This window comes from Centruroides vittatus, unplaced genomic scaffold, assembly GCF_030686945.1.
Source record: "Centruroides vittatus isolate TY-2023 unplaced genomic scaffold, ASM3068694v2 contig_549, whole genome shotgun sequence".
NCBI lineage: Eukaryota > Metazoa > Arthropoda > Arachnida > Scorpiones > Buthidae > Centruroides > Centruroides vittatus.
In genome coordinates this window covers 6,889,311-6,910,839 of record NW_027122325.1, presented here as the reverse complement: position 1 = coordinate 6,910,839, position 21,529 = coordinate 6,889,311, and the positions used below count along the sequence as shown (strand labels likewise).

The window sequence follows — 21,529 nt, the reverse complement described above, 5'->3', positions numbered from 1 at the left end:
GAGAGATAAGTCTTTGTTAGGACCAAGTCCCCTCAAACGAACAGATTGATCTAAAATTTATTAATTGTCTTTTATAGCTTTATAATAATATGGTAAGTTTAAAACTCTTTTCCAATTATCAAATTTCGTTTAACCATTAATCGTACGTGACCTCTAAAATAGGGCTGTAATTATCTCTAAAAACGCTATCAACTGCAATGGATCCACTCTAAAATATATTAGAAGAATTAGATTTTGGTCTTTCATCTCCACCCGGACATAAGCAATGATTAATGAGAAAGAACAAAACTACCGAGCAAAGTCAGTAATTGAATGCTTCCAAACATGAACATAAAGACTTCTTGTACGTTAAAACAATACGAGGGGAAAGGAAGTGACCAAACAAACATTACTGACCAACAACAGGTCGGCCACTCGCTGGTCGATATCCTCAGCAGAGTGAGTAATGACAACTGGAAGTGGGACAGACAACAAGAAATACTAACATTTGCTGTAATTTCTTTCTTCAACGATTCCATGTAAACCAAAAGAGTCGTTTTCCATCGACTACATCATTAGTAGCTTTAATTTTCAAAGTGATTTTATACTTATTAACATGTTCTCTTCAATAACTTGCGACTTCATCGTTAATCAATAAAAAATTGGTCGAAGCGCAGACGGTATAATCCTTCAACCATCAGATGCAATCATAAATTAATGTAAAAAAACGGTCTTATATTATTGTAACCATCACGGTACTGAGTCGTAAAATCTTTAAATAGATCTTGTATATAAAAATTCTCTCGTTAGAAAAACACGACGTAAAACTAACATTTTTTCCCATTTTCTTGTCTCTTAACGCATCTGCAATGTTTGACTTTTAACATTCATAGTTATTTCTCGACTTTGTTTTTTAGCGCTCGTAAAATCTTTTTTCTTTTGCTGCAGACTCGACAAAAAACCCTTGCGCTAACTTATACTATTACAGTCTCGAACCGAAATAAAAATTCCAGTGTTACAACATGTGCAAAGTTTTTATTCTTTAGTGTAAATCTTCAAATAAATGAATGCAAAAAATCCCCAGCTTTTATTTTTCTTCCCCCTCTTTCAAAAACATACTTATTTATGCTTTACACATTCGTGACTTATGCACCTACGATGTCAAAAATCACAATTACCGATAGTTTTAAAGGCACGAATACGCGAGTAGAAACCATAATGAATTTACATAACTGTCAATTACTTGTCCTTTGGAACAATTGTTCAGAATTTTTTACATATTTGTACAGTAAAATATAACGATTTATATATTCAGAAATTAGCGGTTTTGTATACAATGATGCGGAGTGAAAAGTAAATTTCGCTCATCGTATCTATTAGACTTCTGAAGGACAGACAACAGGTTAAACGAGAAGATGAGTATTGGAGTATGCGGGTGGGCTTGGGCCTGACAAAACTTAACAAAAATAAAAAAAATGAGATAATATTCCAAGCAACTGTCAAAAGATGATCCACCCAACCGAAACAATCCAGAACCGCCCTAGTATTAATAAGATCTTGTTAAAATTTCATATTAATTAAAAACCTTAAAGCAGATGATATATTTATTAATATATTAAGTAAAAAAAATTTAGATTTACCAAAGGTTTTAATTATTCTGCTTGTCAATTTGTTTCTTTTTAATTTTTGTTATTTATTTCTATTCTTTGATACTTCTAAAACCATTGGCATTACTTCATCACATGTGATTAGCCTTGACAACTTCCTAAAAGTTAGTTATAAAAATCACATTTTATTAGATTTTTCGACGTTAACGACATTAAAAATGTTTTAAACTTTTTAAAAACTATGATTCAATAATCAACTAAAAGAATAAAGCAAGCTGAATAAAATGGAAACAGTGAAAAACTGGTTTGGTGAAAGATTTTTTGACGTCATATAATGGCGTAGGATATAGAACAGTAAGGTGCGCAATGTTGGGAAGAAAACAACAGCCATCCATCAGTTTCAGCAAGGGGAGGTGTGTTTTTGTAGGATATGTGTGATTACAAAAATCGCCTACCAACACAAAGTCTGTAATTTCGTCCCAAAATCGACACCGTGCGTTGGTAGCGAAATGAACCCGATACTGTCCTGTTAGCGACTATCCAATGAGAAGAATCCTAGCTACGTCACGTGATCAAGTCGTTTACCGGAAATCGTTACTCGTGAACCCCGGGGAAGCAAAGAAATACAAGATGGAAGGAACGAAAAAAATAAAGAGGGGAAAAAGATCGGAAAAAAGTAAAGTTTAACGCCACCGACCAGATTCACCTTTCCTTAATTATTGGTCGATTTGTTTCTGCTAGTATCGAGCACGTGAAGCACTTATTACCAATTGAAGAAATACTTCCATTTCACGTACTAGCCGGTATTAAAGAATGCTAAGGAACAAAAAAACAGGAAAAAATATATCAAAAGTTGATTAATTTTTAATAATAGAATTATTTCATTTAATTGTTTTATTTCACTTTGTACAATGGTTCAATTCACGTCAACTACTTCTCCCAAATGGAGAAGAATTGCTGAAGGTCAGAATCACGTGACAGGCAATTAACTCACTATTTGTCTGCAGTTAATCACAGGATCTTAATTGATGAGCGTTACAGAGAAGTTTGCAAAAGTCTTATCCGATTTCATCAAATATTTAAAGCATTCGGAGTATGTTTCGATTTTTCGGCTCATTTTTCAGCTTTAAGTCACTAATTCTCGGCAATTAGGGTATAAGTTTTAGGTTGAGTCCGTTAAGATCGATAATTTTATGACGAGTGGACAAACACAAGCCCTTTTGCAAATCGCAGTCAAATATATATCGCCGACAGCAAGTCGGGAATTTGTGAAGGACGTGTTCCCAACTGATTGAAACAGGTTGTCATTAAAGAGTAATTTAATTAAAGTATTCTTTGTTCCATCTTCCAAACAACAACAATTTTATATGACAGATTTGCCAGACGTGACAGAATGTAGTCGCGCAAATGCTAAACTCTTTGTAGCAGGATTCAAAAACTTCAAATAAACACTGCCAAATAAATTATATTAAAATTAAGTGGTCAACTACTAAAAAGAAAATACATTTATTAAGAATTCGACTAAGTATTTTAAATTAGGGGGTCGACTAAAAAATATATTTTTTCTAGTTTAGAAATTTTCCCGATTCGAAAAGAATCATTCATATTTAACCTTTTCTCCTTTTATAGAGTAACAATAGATCACAAGCTTTAAAAAATAATTTTTTTTTCTTATATCCTACTAGTTGAGTTTTTGAAAAATGTTTTCTTTTGTAGAATTATTTACAAAAATTTCTAAAAATTGTTCATTTTATTTCCCGAGCAAACAATTACTCACATCTTTAATGACTTTATAATAGTTTTATACTACCATATACTGCAGTACTCGCCACTACTGATTGAGTTTTCTACTTTATTTAGAGACTACACTGTGAAAAAAGACCAAAACTAAATTATAAGCCATTTAATAATAGAGTTTCAGCATTCAGTTTAAAAATTTATTTTCTTCTAAGGCCTAATCGAATTTAAAACTGTAAATAGTATTAAATTTAACAGAATAAAAGCCTACGAATGATATTCTTCGATTCTAATATTAGGATAGATTAAACTTCATTAATTACATTTAATTCTTCGAAAATATTTCATATCACAAAATGCATTTAGCGAATTAAATTTTCTAAATTTAAAAATTAATAGAAAATTATTAAATATCCTGAATCTTACAAATAAGGAAGAATACAGTTAAATCTTGATTAAGTACTAAATTTGAATGTGAAATAGCCTACTTAGGCTATGTCATAATTATCAATTAGTCAATTCCAAACTTTAATTATGTTTCGAAATACACTAAATTACTTTTATTTTCACTTATTAATTATTTTTAGTTGCGGTTATAACGATTAGGTTAAAAATCTCAAAGGAAAACGCGCTGAAATTTTCCCGTTTTAAGAAGGTTCAAGATCAAAGTTATAAAAACTGTCAACAATTTTTTTTATTTGTGGGGATTATAGATATCAAGTCTATTTATATAGACTAACAGGAAATAGACGAGACAAACAAAAATCGGAAACAATGTCATAGTCATAAGATAAGAAAGTCCAAAGGCTTCGGTAACTTTCACAAATTATATAAGCGAGTGAAGATGTAAAAATAATCGTTTGTACAAATAAACCTTGCAAGATTTTTGCCAGAGAAGAAGTGAATGGAAAGAACAAAAAAAAAACGGCACACCCTAAAACTGAATGAATGGATTGGAGGAGACTTGGCATCAGGAAGAATGAGTCTGTCAGGGACTAGCGTAGTGCTGATTGGCTAACTGACCACACTGACCACAGACACGGTATTCCTTCCTATCCACCACGTCATGGGAAAAATGACCGAAAGAAAGTATAGAAAGCAAGCAGCTTAGCACTTGTTGATAAGAGAAAAAGTTCTTAAGTATTTACATTATCCACTTTAAGCAAGGTATACATCTCACAGAGAAAATAGCGTATCAAAGATTTCATAATAAACTTTCTAGCACATCTTTTCCCAGTGCTGTTTGCTTTAAATTAAATTGAAATTCGCGTTAAAAACTTTACAGTAGTATATTCATAGTCTGAATATTTTAAAATATTCATGCATAATACAAATAAAATCACTACTGCAAAGAACAAGTTCTATTTATCGATTACGGGAATTTTGCTTTCTAACCGCTGGGGATTGTGCAAGGTTTTCTAGATAATCTTATTTACTAAAATTATTTAATACGATCGCCTAACTTTTGAAACAGATATTTTAATGTAATTTTTGTAAACAGAATTTAGTATTTCGCAAGAGTGAAATAATAAAAATTGTTAGAATATCTAAAAATATATAATTTGACAATTTTCTCTCTTACAGATTTAATCGAAATTCTTTCTTTTCTAGAATTCAGCAAATATTCTTATTATCGTATTTTTTAAATGAATTTATCATGTAGTTAGGAGCAGAGGTATTTCTAAAATGCTCATATAAGACGATATACATAAATAGACGGTTGACTAGAAACGGTGACATTTGGGGAACAGACTCCAGAATCCCCAGGTCTCCCAAAAGCAGTCCTTTCATTGCTACGAAGAGGGAAAAACGAGTCAAGACAGCCTCTGGGGCACATAAATTTCTTTTAAAGCCAAACAAATCTTCTGGGAGTCGGAATAAGACTAACCCTAGAGTCTAGCGTAGCTGGTCCGCGGGGGTGGATTTCGTTCCTTTCCTTCCTTCCATTCCACCTCACGTACCATTATGTTCCCCATTTTCTGCTTACAGATCTGTAGATGGGTTTAACTTCTAAACATTATACATAAAATCTTGCACGTAAAACAACAAAAATCGATTTTACAGCCTATTGTTTCAAATTAACTTTATAAGAATAGTTAAAAAGGCCAAATTTCCAAAAAGGTATCCCAATTCTTATCATGAAAATCAACAGCTCAGTAGGTGAGAATCTTATATATCTGGCACAAATACAGTATTTACAAAGTACCAAGCCCCTGGATAGTGACTCGTTCACCACCCGAGTGATACCTGCCAAGTAATATTAATGAAGTTGATTGTCCCACTGCTCACCAGATGGTTCTTTTGTCAGCTCTAGCCTTTCATTTCAAGACTAGCTGCCGGACAACACATATGCCTCTTTGCGATTCAACTAATAATATACTGTTGACATTAAAACGGTTTCTAAACAATTTATCAATAAGGATAAAATGCTAATAACAATTTTCATCTAACAATTATTCGGCCAAATCTTCCGTTTAATTAAAGCCAACGTCAACAGATCGATAATAAATTTGATAGTATTACCGTCATTTAATATGATCCGAATAATTACGAATAAGGTAAAATCCATTTTCTTTATGTAATATCGTGCATTAACGCCCACTTAACTTAATGTAGGGTGTTCCCTTATGTTTGAACAAACGAGCAGAAAAACATGTCATCCTTGCCAATGTCTTCGGATGTCATTGTCTACCAAAAAGCTGATAAATTTCTTCTGAACACGAATCCATTGTCTCCGGAACGATTTCTGAGCATCTGATTGGTTGAAATCGAGCGTGTGTGACGTCACGCTATGGTTATGATGTGGTGACTGCTCTATATGTCACTGCCTCTATGAGTTGGTTATTCATGTGCAATTGTAAAATTCGCCTGCTATGGTGTCTGCTCGGCTGATTTTAAAGATTTTGTACACGACTAATTATATATATTAGATCTCCGATCATGTCCAAACGATCGAGGAAAAAACATAACAATGCCAACCATAAAAATTATTTAAGCTTACTGCCACAACTCTAACACTTTCGAACTGCCTTTATTTAAATTAAATTCACAATATCAATTATTATACAGTAATAACTTTATTTCACGCATTTATAATTCATTTATGTAAATATAGAAACGCTATTTTGTCCATAAAAACATTAAAACAAAAACCAATTTTCGATCTAAATCTGGAAAGCATGATTAAAAATTAATCCTGGATAATGACAAGATGCACGTAAGCAGAAGGTTGACAGATTAGAGAGAGTACGAACAACCAATGGCTAGTGAAACTAATATTAGCATCTATTGATACGAGAATGCAAGGCCTATGAATTCACCTTGTAGAAAAAATTAAATTTCTCTTGGTTATTCTTTCGTAGATGAAAAAAAGTGTACGGTGGAAAGCCGAGAAGAGCGTCGATGTCATTGATACGTGGAAAAAATTGAGTATTCCCGGTAAATAAAATCATAATATTACTAAACGTGTTAATGTCATTAGCGAAACCGATTCGTGTTTTAAAAATATGAATAAAATTTCAACAAAAGTTCATTGGCCAAACGCTGCTTTATTCAAATCTACGCAACATAAAAATCATTACTTACATTCACGCAATCGAAAACGTCGAAGTTTTCGTGGATCATGATAATTCTACTGATATAGATCTACGTATCGTTCACATTGTGTACGGTAAGACTGTATAATTGTCGTGTTTTGAAGTTATGGGTCGCAGACGAACACACAACATCTAAATAACTGTCCTTGGTGATGTGACTTTCTAACATTTCATTAGTAAATTCTATCTGAAACAGATAATAACCATGGGTCAATGTACTGTGCATTATCCAAATGTACTTACATTACTAGATAACACAAGCCAGAGAAATAATTTTTGTTATCTTTATATTGTAGACTTTGTCCAGTATCAATGCCCTCCGCTTCTGTATAAAACGCTCCTCCCTCTTGTTGACAAAATGAATTAAAACAACATTCGAGACACAAAAACTAGATAAAGTAAATAATAATTGTCACCGAACCCGAAAAAAGTTAAAACAGTTCGATAATCTGCGCAACTGTGACTACCGACAAGGTAAAACTAAATATAGATCGGGTATAGTGTGACAAACCATTATAGGTCAGTTCAGTCAGCCACAAGTGAGAGTCAAAGATAAATAGTAAAGATTCTTTTACAGGTAAATACAGTAAATATCGTAAAGAATTGATCTGGTAATACTTTTATTGGGTATTTTATATACTTTACCCCATTTTCTAGGTTTCTTTCTTAGACCATTAGTATTTTCGGCCCAAAAATATAGAATTTTGAATAAAATTTATATCACAAGAACTATTTAAATATCTTTTAAAATTTATTTTGAATTCGCAGAAGTTATCGTATCACTAATTCAAAAGATAAAGTTTACATTAATGATTACAAAATTATAGACATATTGAAATAGATTAAAAAAATGTATAGAAACATGACAGATAAAAATAGAAATAAATTTAGATTATTAAATAGAAAATAAATTAATCATTTTATACGTAGAACTCTTTAAAATATAAAATTTAAACTTGATTTTTAAATAAAATTAATTTTAATAATTGGTTGGTAGATTCATAAGCATGATATCTAATATATATATATATATACATTTTATAATTATATAGAAATGCTTAATTTTAAAATTTATAAATAATTTAAAATATCAGCGTAGGTTTTAAATGTAATTAGATAAAAATTAAATAGTATAGAGTAAAAAATGACATAAAAACTCTCACTGACCACCTACAGCTTAAATATGTATAAGAATTCTCAGCCATGCTATATAATTTTTTTAACAATAAGCATAATAGTCTACTATATTTAGAGAATAATACGATGTTGTAAGTGTTATCTATGCACTTCTAGAACCTACAGTATTGAACAATCCATATTTTTCTTAGAAATAACTAGGATCTATTCACAAATAGTTCTCTGAAGTATGTCATCTAAATACCGATAGATGGAATGTTTTCTTATCTCATTTTTTCTTTTGTTTCTCAATAATTTGTGAACAGTGCTTGGTCATGTACGTTATGCCGAAACTTAATGTCAATTTTAACTTTCTTAATATCTTTTGCAGTAAACAATATTTGGAACAATGAATCATTAAAACGGCACGTTTTAGTAGTGGAGAGACGTAATTCATTTTATTAATTACGGCAAGAATATATGTTTTGGCTTCGCTTAAACTTGTCCGAAACTTTATTAGGCTCGTAATTAAAATCTGTTATAAGCCTAATTAAATAAACACTAGTAATTTAAAACGAGAAAAATCAAGCATATTGCGAGAGGGTTTATTAATCTCTTCAAAGAACCAATATACCAGTTCATTTGCCGTGATCATTTTTTAACTTAATTAAGTAGAGAATCTTTAAAAAACCCAAGAATTAATCTGAGGTGCTAGAAGTGTATATTAAAAGATTGTTCAATAATTCTGCTAGAAAATATGTCATGTTTCTGTCATAAAGCCTGCTACTGTTCTAATTAACTATTTATACACAATTAAGTCAAAGTCATTTAATATTTAAAAGCAAAGCAATCCCAGAAACGTTGATTATTTAATATCTAATAGAGCACGACACAGGTACCTTTTTTCGCCTCTTTCCACTTACTCCAATGTTTTCCAATGCAATTATTCATTATTTGCTTCGTGATATGAAAAGAGAAGACTTAGTCTAATAACAGTTTAATGAATTATTTCTAAACATTAATTACGATCGCACGCTTTTCTAAAAGGTGTCCCGTGTTTTGATACACTTCTGTGACATCATTCATTATCTACCTTGCATATAGTTCGCGTGTCGTTTAGAGTTACGTTAATATGCGTGCGTTGCGAAAGGCAGCACGTAACAAAAAATTGATTTCATTAGGATGACATCATAAATTTAGAATATTCATACAAATTGTTTCATTTTACCGGTAAAGGATTAAACAAAAACAAAAATTTTTATTGATAATCATCTAATAAATCACTTTAATCAAGATGATCAATTAATAGTAATGTGAGCAGTTACAATAATAAAGAAATCGATATTTTTATGCCCTCTGTATGATGTCATCCTTTTATGTGCCATAATGGACATTTGTGTTTGATTAGCTCAGCTAAGTACGGTTACTGAGTTTGGTAACTACGTATTTTTTGAAGTTCATTTTTGAAAATAATCCTTGGTTTAAATTATATATGGCTTACACATCGTGAGGCTGTTTCTAGATTTAAGCTAATAAACATGCGAACACTTCATTTGTAATTCATTCCACGAATGACGATAATTAAAATTTATATTGTCGAAATAAATTTCATCATTAATGAATTATCAGACGCAAGATTTCTGTGAATTGCAACAGAATTTAGAAAACGATGGTGAAAAATTTTAAACCGTTAAAATGGAATACAACAAATAAAGGAATAAAAAAGTTATCGCACCTGAAACAAAGTTACACAAAGAGGACCTCCAAAAAACACAAAGACCTAACAGATGGCGCAATCACTGGTAGAGACAACCGACACTTGGTGAACATTCGATGCCTGATATAAAGACCTTTCAGAATGGGGAATATGCTAATGGGAATGTGTCTCCCGCCCACTCCCGGAGAGGCAGCATCAAGGGGAAACTACAATAGATACAATGGCTATGTAATTAGCGCTTCAAACGCACACATCACATGCAACACGAATTTGTCTTACGAAGGCGCTAAATGAGAAAATACATGCAATGTACACAGAGGGTGGGTTGATGAAGTAAGCGGAATAAGGTGTGCCTGCAGAAAGACTGTATACACAGAGAGTCAGACACACACAGGGTACATTTGATGTCTAATTACCAGGCCAAGCCTGTTGCTAACGGCAAGCTGCCATAGACAAGTGTTGTAAGTCTGATCGAGTGATAAGCAGAGGATATGAAATAGTAGGCCAGCCTCACTTAATTACAGCGTGATTACTCGGCGGTGCGACAATAGCTTAGGGTTGGTGAACAAGCGTATCCTAACAGACATGGGCCATGTACTAGCGGTTGCCGTTAATCAATACATTGACATTAAAACACCTGCTATTCTAATTAAAATAGAAAAATTCGCTCTTATCGTACTACTATTTACTTTCTATCATTACATAATAGCTACGTCTAAGCGTTGACAATCGGCGTTCGTCTAAGCTAACCAACACTCTCATACACACAACATCAAAGAGAACGAATAAGAGGAATCCAAACCTGTAATGGAATGTGGGCACGTTGTCATGACTTGCAGTGATTGGGGGTTTTGTACCGAACTGGCGTGTGCGCTCTCCGACACCACCACATACATCCGAACCAGTCAGCTCACTTCTATACTAGTCAGCATCAATCGACGATGCTGAAGGCTATCTACATGTCGTCACTAATAATTAATTCTGTTGATTGTAGCGTTCCGCCAATGGCAAGCTCTAAACAGTATACTCTTCTTGATTGGTCACAATTGTTATAGCATTGTCAAAGACAATGTTAAAAGAGGGACACGTCCTCTGTGTTGTCTCCTCTCATTAGATCATCACAACCCCGGAGCTGGATGGATTTTGGTGACAAACCACCAGCCAATTAAAATGCTAATTTAATGAAATTCAGAGACTAATCTCCTACCCCCCAGTTCGACACGCGGCCGAAGAGGGAAGCAAACAAAGACGGACTATGTCCACCTGCCTGGTTCATTAGCATATCTATATAGTCGGCGCGCCCTCATCTCACAACACACACAACACAGTACATAACACGCGTACAGACACAGAGAGAAAGGAATATCCAAACCTTGGTTCCTTGACGGACAGCTCATCCACTCCTCACCCCTCCTACTAATTATATCCCATGCATATGCAAACTCCACACTGTCCTCGTCCAACCCATGCCGGGGTCAAACAGGCGCTGCCTGAGCCATCAGCCACCAGTGACGTGTAAGCCCACTGTGCCTGCAGTTATGACAAGCTGACACCTTTATGGATCCGGCAGTCTGAGCTGCCATCTATTGTCTCTCGCAGAGACCAAGACTGGCGCATGTCCAATGCATGCAGACGAGCTCGCGTACTGACTGACTGCCTGAGAGCTAGCGGGCTTCAACCGGTGAGGAGAGATCATGGCAAACGTGGGGGTGGTAGGTGGAGTTTTTTCTTGTGCTTCGCTCGCTGGCGCTGTACGAGACGGGACGAAGGACCAATGCCAAAAATCGACCTGTTCTCACGCTAACAGTGTCTCTCCCCTTGTGACCATTAAATCGGTTCCTTTCTCTAATCAACTTAGAGACCGCAGTGCAGCTGGCGAGAGAGGTGTTTAATTGGTACGCTTTGTCTTTCTACCAGTCTTTGAACATCTGTCATTAAGGACGCAATTTGCTATTAACCGTAACAAGTCTTGTTTATGGGTTAAGAAGCTTAAAGAAAAATAAAAAAGTCACTTGTTATATATCGCGAATGTCCGACAATAGAAATCAGACCAGCAACCAGTTGGCTCGACCGATGGTCACTCCAGGGAGTACAACAAACGACAGAAATCAATGGGATTGAAGCGATAGACTGAAAAATCTCTTGGCAATTACAAAATTCTCTTTCCATTCAGCTTTTCCATAATTTCTCTAATGAATATTTAATTACATATATACGATACATTTTAATCAAGACAAATCTAAATTTAAAAAAAGTTTAGGTATAAAATTGGATTATTGAGAAACATTAACAAATATTAAATTATTAACGTCCGAAATTCATTAAGGTTTCTTTAATCAGTACACTACAGTATTAGTTTAGACTACGGTTATCTATTCTGATATTGCAAATCAACTCGATATGTTACTATTTTAACCATTTTGATGATGAAACCTCGCAAATCATCTCAGGTTCAATCTCCTTTAAGTTAGTTTTATTATGAAAAGTCGCCTGTAAGCCTGGATAATTATTCCTTAAAATTTCAATTAAAAGGTGATTAAACGAGGAGTCTGTGTTGACAATGCTCCCCTTTTAGGAGAAAATTAAAAAAATAAATAATAACAATTCAAGTTATGTGATCATGTCTACAAGTTGTAACTAAGGGCTTTGAACTCTTGTCATGTAGGACGATGGCATATTGGGAGTGAAGAAAAATTTGAACATCGACTTTTCTACAAAAACTTGCTGATAAATTTTTATTCGTTTAAAATTTCGATATTAATTGTTATTTTATTAATACGTCGTACAGGCTACATCTAAAACAGGTTAAAAGACTTTGTAAAAGATACAACGCATTGAAAATTAATAATGAATAATTAAAAAGCATTTATCTTACTGACTTACATAACATATTTTAATTAAAGTCCAGGGAGAATAGGTTATCTAAATACTTGTTATAACGTATTATTTATTAAATGAAGATGTATTTTAGTGAAAAAAATAACCTCAAAAATTAATTATTTTTTTCGTTTTAAAAGCGATTTATTATATTTGTCGTTCGAAATTCGTCAATTAAAAATTACTGTACATTTTGATAAAATAATTAATTTCAACTGTTTAAAACATTTAGATTCAATGTATAGGCCTACTATCGATTATTTTTTTTTAGATTATATTTATCTTGCTATATCTGTATTTCTGCACCTCCTCAACTTATCTTCTTATCAAGAAAACTCAGTTTTTTACCGAATAGAATTAATATTAGCTAATAACCAATATGCGATTTTCAAACTTGATAGGGCTTTCTTACCTTAACTTTTAGGGGAAAAGGAGAATTGTCACTGACTCTCTCATTCGCTCGAATGATTTTTCTTATTGGAGACTAGTTTGCATTTTCAGTTTTATACTTCACTAATTCTGCATAGTTTAGGTCAGATTGCATGAGAATGAAAAAGAAAACTTTTTATCTGTATATAATTTTAAAACTTGATATAATGTTACAAGTTTTGGTAAAACTAAAAAAAAACAAAAATAAAAAGAAAATACAGTCTATTATCGAAAATTTAAAAAAATAATTTTATATATAGTAAGTTAGTTTCAAAATAAATAAACTAAAATCAGATTAGATATAAATGTAATATTTATTACAATATGTATATTATATACTCATTTAATTTATTTTTAAAATAATTTATCTTAAACACCCGAGAGAAAATAATGATCGAGTCTTATTAAGATACAAGAAAATCTAATAATTGTTCGAATTTTTCTAACTATTAATGCAATATTAATAAATCTATAATTATTATTTTAATCTTGATTTAGATGATGAAAACTTAATTCTTGCCATCTTCTGAAAGCATTCGAATGCATAAATCCGCTATTATTTCAAAGCAAAAATATAATTATTATTTAACATAAAAAATTCAGTATATTTGGCTTCAAATTTAATATGTTTAAGTAGATCTAATGTCTATACTTTATTTTAATAAATCAAAATAATAATAATAATATACATTTAGAACGATTTATTATAAACTACTGATTATTAATCTATACTGGGTTATTGCACATTTCTATTGACGGGCGATTTATTACTTAATTAAATTTGTAAATCTAGAAATGTGTTATAAATAAAAATATTTCAAAATTACTTATATTGTATTTTTTAAAGCAATTTATTCAGAATAATTTTCATTATAAAATTCATTCTTAAAAACTGAATATAAAATCACAAGCCTTTAGACGATTTTCTTCATATCCAACTTCTCCAAAAATAGAAAGCGATCTTTCAAACGATAGTGAACTAAAAAATCGTCTAGGGAAAATTATTGAGGATATTGAAGAATTACTATTGCTAGAAAGAGAATTGTTATTTGGAGATTCCGACGTCCAAAAATAAATTACGACTTTTAAAACAAGATTACATAAGTTTAAATATATTAATTCTACCAGTATATATAATATTAATTTACACTTCTAATCATAACATGTTTCACTTTAAACTATTCATTATTAAATTTATCATTACTTTCCAAGTTTTGAGTATTTTTTCAAATCATTCATATCTAAAAAGCTTATCTTCGTTCTTCGAAATAATGCAGTTAAAATTAAGACAAAATTTATATAAGCCTTTATACATATAATAATTAATTTTGTAAAGCGTAAAATAGTTATAATGTTATTCTATAACATCACCATTCAGAAGAATATTAGAACTAAAAGTAAATATCGAATGAAAATATTCCACTTTATCACAAAAAAAGCAATTAAAACCGTCTTATCTAGCATATATATTGGTTTATAATAATTGGGCAAGATAATACACAGACTTGTATATAAAATCAATTATAGATTTTGAATGGATTCAATCATCTAGATGAGATCCTGTTCCATTACAGTCGGACTACCTTTATTTTCAAATCAGCTCGATTGAATAAATATAATAATAATAATACAAGATTTAAATCAAGAATTTATTTGACTATAATTTCTTCAGCGTTTCTTTACAATCTGTAGAATGATTAAATAAAGATCGAAGTCCAATTTTAATGTAAGATTTCTTTTGTGAAGTAATCAAGCTCTTCAATCCCATATTTAATTTTAATTATGACTGATAAGATTAGGACAATGTCCATATAACCGTCTCAAAATTATATAACTGACTGCCTGATATATATCGAATATGATTGATTGTAATCACCTGGAAAAAACAATAAATTAAATCTGTCAATTGTAATATTGTAATGTTTTAAAAATATACTAAGACGATTTAATTAAAAGAATATTTTAATCATCAGTAACTTTCTTGGAATTTGAATATAAAAAACCCCCACGCACACACACATACACACAAATCGATTTATGATTACATCTATTAATTCTAAGAATCTTTCTTTAATTAAAAAATATAGTTCCGCTTGATAGCCTCTCCGCATTGATTGCACTGTCTTTACGCATTGTCTAAAGAAATCCTCAAAGTTTATATTTCCGGTAATTTAAAAGAGAAATAATCACTTTCTCTTTCCCAAATTTCAGATAGAATGAACGAGATTCCGAGCATCTGTGCCCTATGATCTATTTGTTCACTGTACTAGTGATGATGTATCGTTTGGAGGTCCCACGACTGCAGACCACCCCAGCCACGTATAACCCGTACAGGACAGTCACGCGAGCAGCGTGCAAGCCTGGGGGACATAGTCCCCTGTTCATATCCTGTCCTGTAGTGAAATCGACAAGATAAAAGCAAAGGCAACAAACCCTGGAACAAAACAACAGAATTTTGATAAATATTTTCTACGTCAACTTATGGAATATTTGTCAACTGAACTGTCATTTTTAAATACTTTTTAAGGTTGTAAAATCATGAATTTTCGACTATGGTCCATTGCACACGGTCAGTCAACAAACTACAGTGGTTTGGTTGAACCGTGACAGGTCTGGAATTCGTCACAATCTCCTTTGACCAGTTTAGTCTTCACAAATACATAAACAGTGCCAAGGTTCTGGCAGACAGAAGAGAGAACCCGGCGATGGACAGATAAGAGTCGCTGCCCTGTCTCTCACACAAGGTGCCAAGTGTCCCACCCAAAGGGAGTGGGAGAATGAGGGGTATAGGGGAGGTTAAGACGTCGATTTAACTTCTGGAAAGGAGGTGATGGAAAACTAGGGGGTGGGCGGGAAGAGGGCCCGCAATGGGGAACCAGCAGATATAACGATCAGAGAGTCCATCCCAACGCGATACCGTGGGGCCAGCAATGGGCAATCTGGCTTATGTTACGCCCATGCCTCACACACATTTCGTCCCGTTTGCCTGCCTTTAGTTTCCAGATTGCGACTACTGGACATACTTCTGACTTAAGGAGATGAGTGATGCATCGGAACTGATCGTTTACTTGTTGATACCATTATCTAAAGTGTTCTATACAAGTCGCTCTGCAATCCAAGTTGAGTTACTTAATCCCTCTACTCTAACTAAATTGTTTTACGACTAAGACTAAATTTTTGATCCTTTACTATCATAGATAATCACAACAAAGAACCATTGTGCAAGAGTTAAGATAAGATTTTTGCAAACTATAGATGATGGTAATCCACGATGGATCTCATTTATTGGAAGCAGGTTGTTTGACTAATCCAGACAGCTAAGAATTGAGACTTAAATACATAACAGTAGGTTAGCAACAGGGATTGCCAAATCAAAACTTTCACACATCACATAGTCCCTCTAGCAGTTAATTGTCATAATAGCAGACATTATCAGACATTTCCTGTTTTATCAAGTAGAGAACTCGGCATAAGTTAGCGGTAAAGAATCAAGAAATGTTAGATTTGCATCTAATCAGGCCACCCATTCATCGAACTAAATTAATGACTGGTTGAAATTCTTACAGGAAATGAGACGATTAAGTGTCGGGAAGCTTACGGTAGTCGGGACATCTTCACCTAACAGCTGTCAATTAGAGAAAGGAAGTCTTGATTTCGACGACTCAAAGTAGGCAAGAAGGAAAGTTAGAAAAAACTCTTCGAGTCAACTAACCACATCCCTTTCTGGCGGCCTCTTTTTTTTCTCTCTATAATCTTTGTGATGACACAATCCGGCCTCTTCTCTCGCAATATATAAGCACGTTCTGCGTAACTGTTCTGAGCATGATAATCGCTTCTTCCTTTCTGCATTGTTCATCTGCCCTGATTTTACTTAATCACTGGTTCAATCGAATATGCATGATTGGTAAAATAACTCGGGAAATTGAATGTTATCAACACAGGAAACTTAAAGGCCTTTTAAATTAACCGTTTACTTAATATCTTAAGAAAAGTGCAGGACTTTTTAAAAACAAGTAACGTATCTTTCTGAGATAGAAGAAGTCCTAATTGCGGGAGGAAACAGTATTCTAGCTACTTATAATGTATATTAGTAATATTAAAGCTTACTAATATACAGTACATTATAAAAATGAATACCTTCTACTTTTGTTTCTAAATATTAATACAAAACGGTTTCTCGAATAGTAAAAAAGCTATTGGAGTTAATTAATTACATTACTTAAATTTGTACACAATTTACTAGATATTATACTTTCACAATATATCTTATAGGCTCTGTATATTTTGAAAAAATATTCATTACTGCATTTTATCAAAATATACAGGTCCTGTAGGATCTTCTAACGTTATTATCAGTTACTTGCAATTTAATTTTTCATTTTCCTAAAAGTTATCAATATTATAAAGAAACTCAAATTTGAAAATTTTATATTAAAAATAATTAAAACTTAAAACTTTAAATATAGTTATAGTTCGATTCGAATTTCTTAAAATAATAACAAATGTTTAATACAGAAGACTAAAGTTTAGTGGTAATGATCAAGTTTAGATGATGCAGTAAATATTTAAGATCTTCATATTTGATGCTTTGGCTTTAAAATAGTATAACATAAACAATATTATTTTATAAAATAACCTTTTGATAAAAATAATTTAAATAGTCTTTTTTAGTAACGATTTAAAAACCGTTCCAAAAACGCAATAAGTATGAAAAGTTAAAAGAAACTAATCACGAATACAATTTGTTATCTATGTCAGATGAGTTTTCCAGTATCATAATTGGAATAGAGTATAAGACACGAAGAAACTGCGAATGTATTTGCTATCATGAACCACTGTACTACAGTTTCAAAGTCCAAATTAACCCCTGCAAACGTGATAGTCTGGTAAATAAAGAGAATTAACGCTAGACTTGAGATCTCTAACACCAAATGATTTCCAAACAGTTCAATTAATAGGACTAGTACTACGTGTACACTGCTTAAATAAGGATATAAAGGCATGGAAATAAAAATGATCAGACCAATAAACTGAGAATTTTTATTATTTAAATTTTATACGAGAACATATTTTCTTACTAATCAAAATGTAAACCGTACCAAAAACAGTTTTCAAAAAGACTATCTTAGAAAAGATTCTTACTTACAGATATAAATCTTTCTATTAAATACAATTGTTATATCAGTAAATTGGTATTTCCTATTAGTCATTATAATATTGCAGATTTATAATTTAATTCAGTCAATACACGCCATATAAGGTTGGCTAGGTTTACGCAAATTTCAATCTTTATCCATATTCTTAATTAAAACGTCAAGTTTTATATAAATATGACGTTTTCACTAAATGGCAACATTTTACAAATCTCAAGTCGCTGAATTTATTTATAAATACAAATAAAATTATAGAGATGTAAATGCTTCTGATTATTATTCAGATTGGAAAAATAGCCAGTAAAAACTTTCGCTGCATTACTGTACAATTTCGATACATATTATTTAATTAAATAGATTTAAAGCAATAAAATCGAATAGCAGTTGTTAAATACGTGATGAAAATATAAAAATTAAAGTTTAAAACTGAGTTTATAAAGTATAACGCATCTAAATTTCATACAAGTTTCAGAGATAAGCGAATCGAAGAAAGTTGAAGGTATATTAGAAACATTACATTGTTCTAAATTTTATTGTGTTATTCCGATACTTCGATGATTCTCTGTCTCATTTAAAAAATGTTTAGGTGCAAAGCAACACGTCATCCGAGCTGGCTGGATTATGATAATGGCACAATTGTCACCCACAAGGACAACGCAAGGGCAACGCAATACGCAACAGTCCATAACCAATTGTGTTATTACGATCTTCCTATTCTTTACTCGTGCAGTTCTCAAAATGATCAATAGAAAAAAGCAATCGAATCGACTCGAGATAGTCAACATACTCGGCAAATTGCGATTTGTAAGGATAACAGCTATATATTTTAGAGGGATTGATCAAGTGGCAGTTGCGACGGGGATTAAAGTGGGAGCAACAGATAGAAACTGCGGAATTCTGGGCTGTTTTAGGCCAGTTCTTGGGTCGTGGGGTCAAATTTTCCGACACTACATCATAGAAGATCACGTGACCTTATGAGGATAAATGGGGTACTTTTCTGGGGGTGCCACTGTCACCCTGATGGTTTTCCTCGTTCTACCAGCTTGCTATGTCCGGTTGGTAACCAATAGAGCATGCTGTGAGGAACTACCTTGCTCTTGTCATATGGCACCTGATAGGGCCTCAGGCTAGACTAGTTTAACAACTGACTGTATCCTTCCTATTTGTACCTCCTCTTTCCCTCCTAGTACTACTCGAGAGATTCCTAGACTGCTTGTTGTCACGTGGTGAGATGTATTTCAAGGAATATCTGACCAGTGAAACATCTGCCGTCAATGAAAGAGTTTTTTTAAACTTTTAAATTATGATAATAAAAATAACATTTCTACCTTTATTATAACCGAAGTAGGTCTGAGCCAATATTCTGGTTGAACCTTCACCGCAGAAAAAATAAACAAGTAAATAAAAATAAAGAAAACGCAAAAAATTCTCGAAAATACCTGTCAATAGTTTGAAAATTATTTTGCAACTTAGTAAAATTTAAAACCCTTAAAATTCTTCAGATAATCAAGTGACATCAGAAAAATCTTTCTTATAGTCCTTTATTTTTATATTACTTTCGCATTTATAAACGCAACATATTGATCATAATAATACATTATAACCGAATCATGTCGCATTAATAATAACTTGTTTCAGTCCATTATGTGGTACCTTGGCGATGCAACTCAATAAATATAGCAAACCGGTATAAAGTATGAATTTTTATCACGTTTATATAAGAATAAAAATTTTTTTCTTACTATTAAACTTTCATTAAACCCGAAAATAACAAAGAATCGAAACAAAATTATTACGTGATGTTAGTTCGTTACTCTTTTTTCACTTAGATTCAATACTTAACGCCTATCTTACAAAATCTTCTTAATATTTCATAATCTTAAAATTAAATTTTTGTTTTTACGCGAAATAAAGCAAGTATCAAAACTCATGAAATAATTTAAACGAAGTAATAAACTAATCCGAATTTAGTGTAAAACAAGTAAAAACTTTTTATACATAGCCTAATTCTCTGTCAGCCTTATTAATCAATTTTCTTGAATATGAATAGAAATTACTATTATTCTATTTTTAAAATTAATATCAGGCTTCAAAGTTTTTATAAAGCTCAAGCCATATATTATAATTTTTATATATTATAAACAAAGAAAAAAAAACGATACAATAATTTAACAACGTAGAGTATAAAGATCCTAATAGACCCAGTTCAAATTAATGCAACTTTTATACTCCAAGATTAAACGATACAAATTACCTATTTACGATCAAGATCAATCGATCAGAGTGGCTGATCAAGATTTATAAGGGACAGAATTATCTCTCAGCTGTAGATGCTTTAAGCTCTTTCGTAGAGTAACCTATAAAAAAATTATTTATTTACGATTTATGGGTTTCGCCTTACTGATGGTACGAAATATGCATATTCTCCTATTTTATTTTATTTTTTAATTTGAATAAATTTCGATTAAAAATAAGAAACTAAATAGCTTTTAAGCTTTTACGATAAACAAATTAGAAAAATATTAATAATAAAAAAGCTTTTAAGTTTAATTATGATCTCATGTTTTGGCAGAATGATAATGATTCTATCGTCATCAACAAGGACACATAATAAAAACACATATATTACCCTACTTAGAAAAGATATTTGAACCTACCTTACAACTACTGGAATTATGCTATTTATATTTCTCTGAAAAATTTTAACAATTAATGATCCAATCAACCATATTTAGAATAATCAGTTTACTCTTCTTCATTTCCAATATATATAAACAATCGATTTAAGGTAAGCAGACTTAACTAGATTCATTAAAAAAGTGACATTTTATGGAAGATTTTTCTTGTTTCTTGTTTGATTAATTCAATATTCTTATCATAGAGATATATTGAATCGAATTGGATTTGTTAACGCGAGGAACTTCAGATATTATTCTATTAAAAAAAAAACACTTAAAATTACGAAATAAATTTTTAAATAATCAAAAATGACCACATAAAATAAATAATTATACATAATTTGAAGGCTTAATTTAAAATAATTATTTATCAATAAAATACAGTAGATTTGAACTAAAAAAAAAATCTAACTAAATCCATTTCTAGAAAGAAATCTTTTTTACAAACAGCATTTTTTTTTCTGGAAGCACTGATTAACATTTCTGGAAAAATTTAATTTGCAATTTAACTATCCAATAAGAATTCTTTCTTTTTTTTAAAAAAAGAAAAAAACTTGTTTAAACTATCAGTTAGCTTAAATCTTTTACGTTACTCATCCAAGAATATAATATAGATAGGTAAGTATATTTTTGATGTAAA

General features: G+C 31.7%; 1 protein-coding gene across 9 annotated transcripts in view; it reads right to left on the bottom strand.

Moving 5' to 3' along the window:
• LOC136978758 (zinc finger homeobox protein 4-like) overlaps positions 1–21,529 on the bottom strand; it is an 89,936-nt gene that overhangs the window by 58,440 nt on the left and 9,967 nt on the right. Inside the window, exons 1-2 of one of the 9 annotated variants that reach the window (XM_067274573.1) lie at positions 10,555–11,927; positions 6,909–7,106 (exon numbers count right to left, since the gene is read on the bottom strand). The exons of 3 other annotated variants lie outside the window; for them this stretch is intronic. The gene's annotated coding sequence lies outside the window, so the exon portion shown is untranslated. Of the gene's footprint in view, positions 1–6,908; positions 7,107–10,554; positions 11,928–21,529 lie in introns of those variants that run through there. 5 more of the 9 variants (XM_067274571.1, XM_067274576.1, XM_067274575.1 and 2 more) reach the window with 5 other exon arrangements.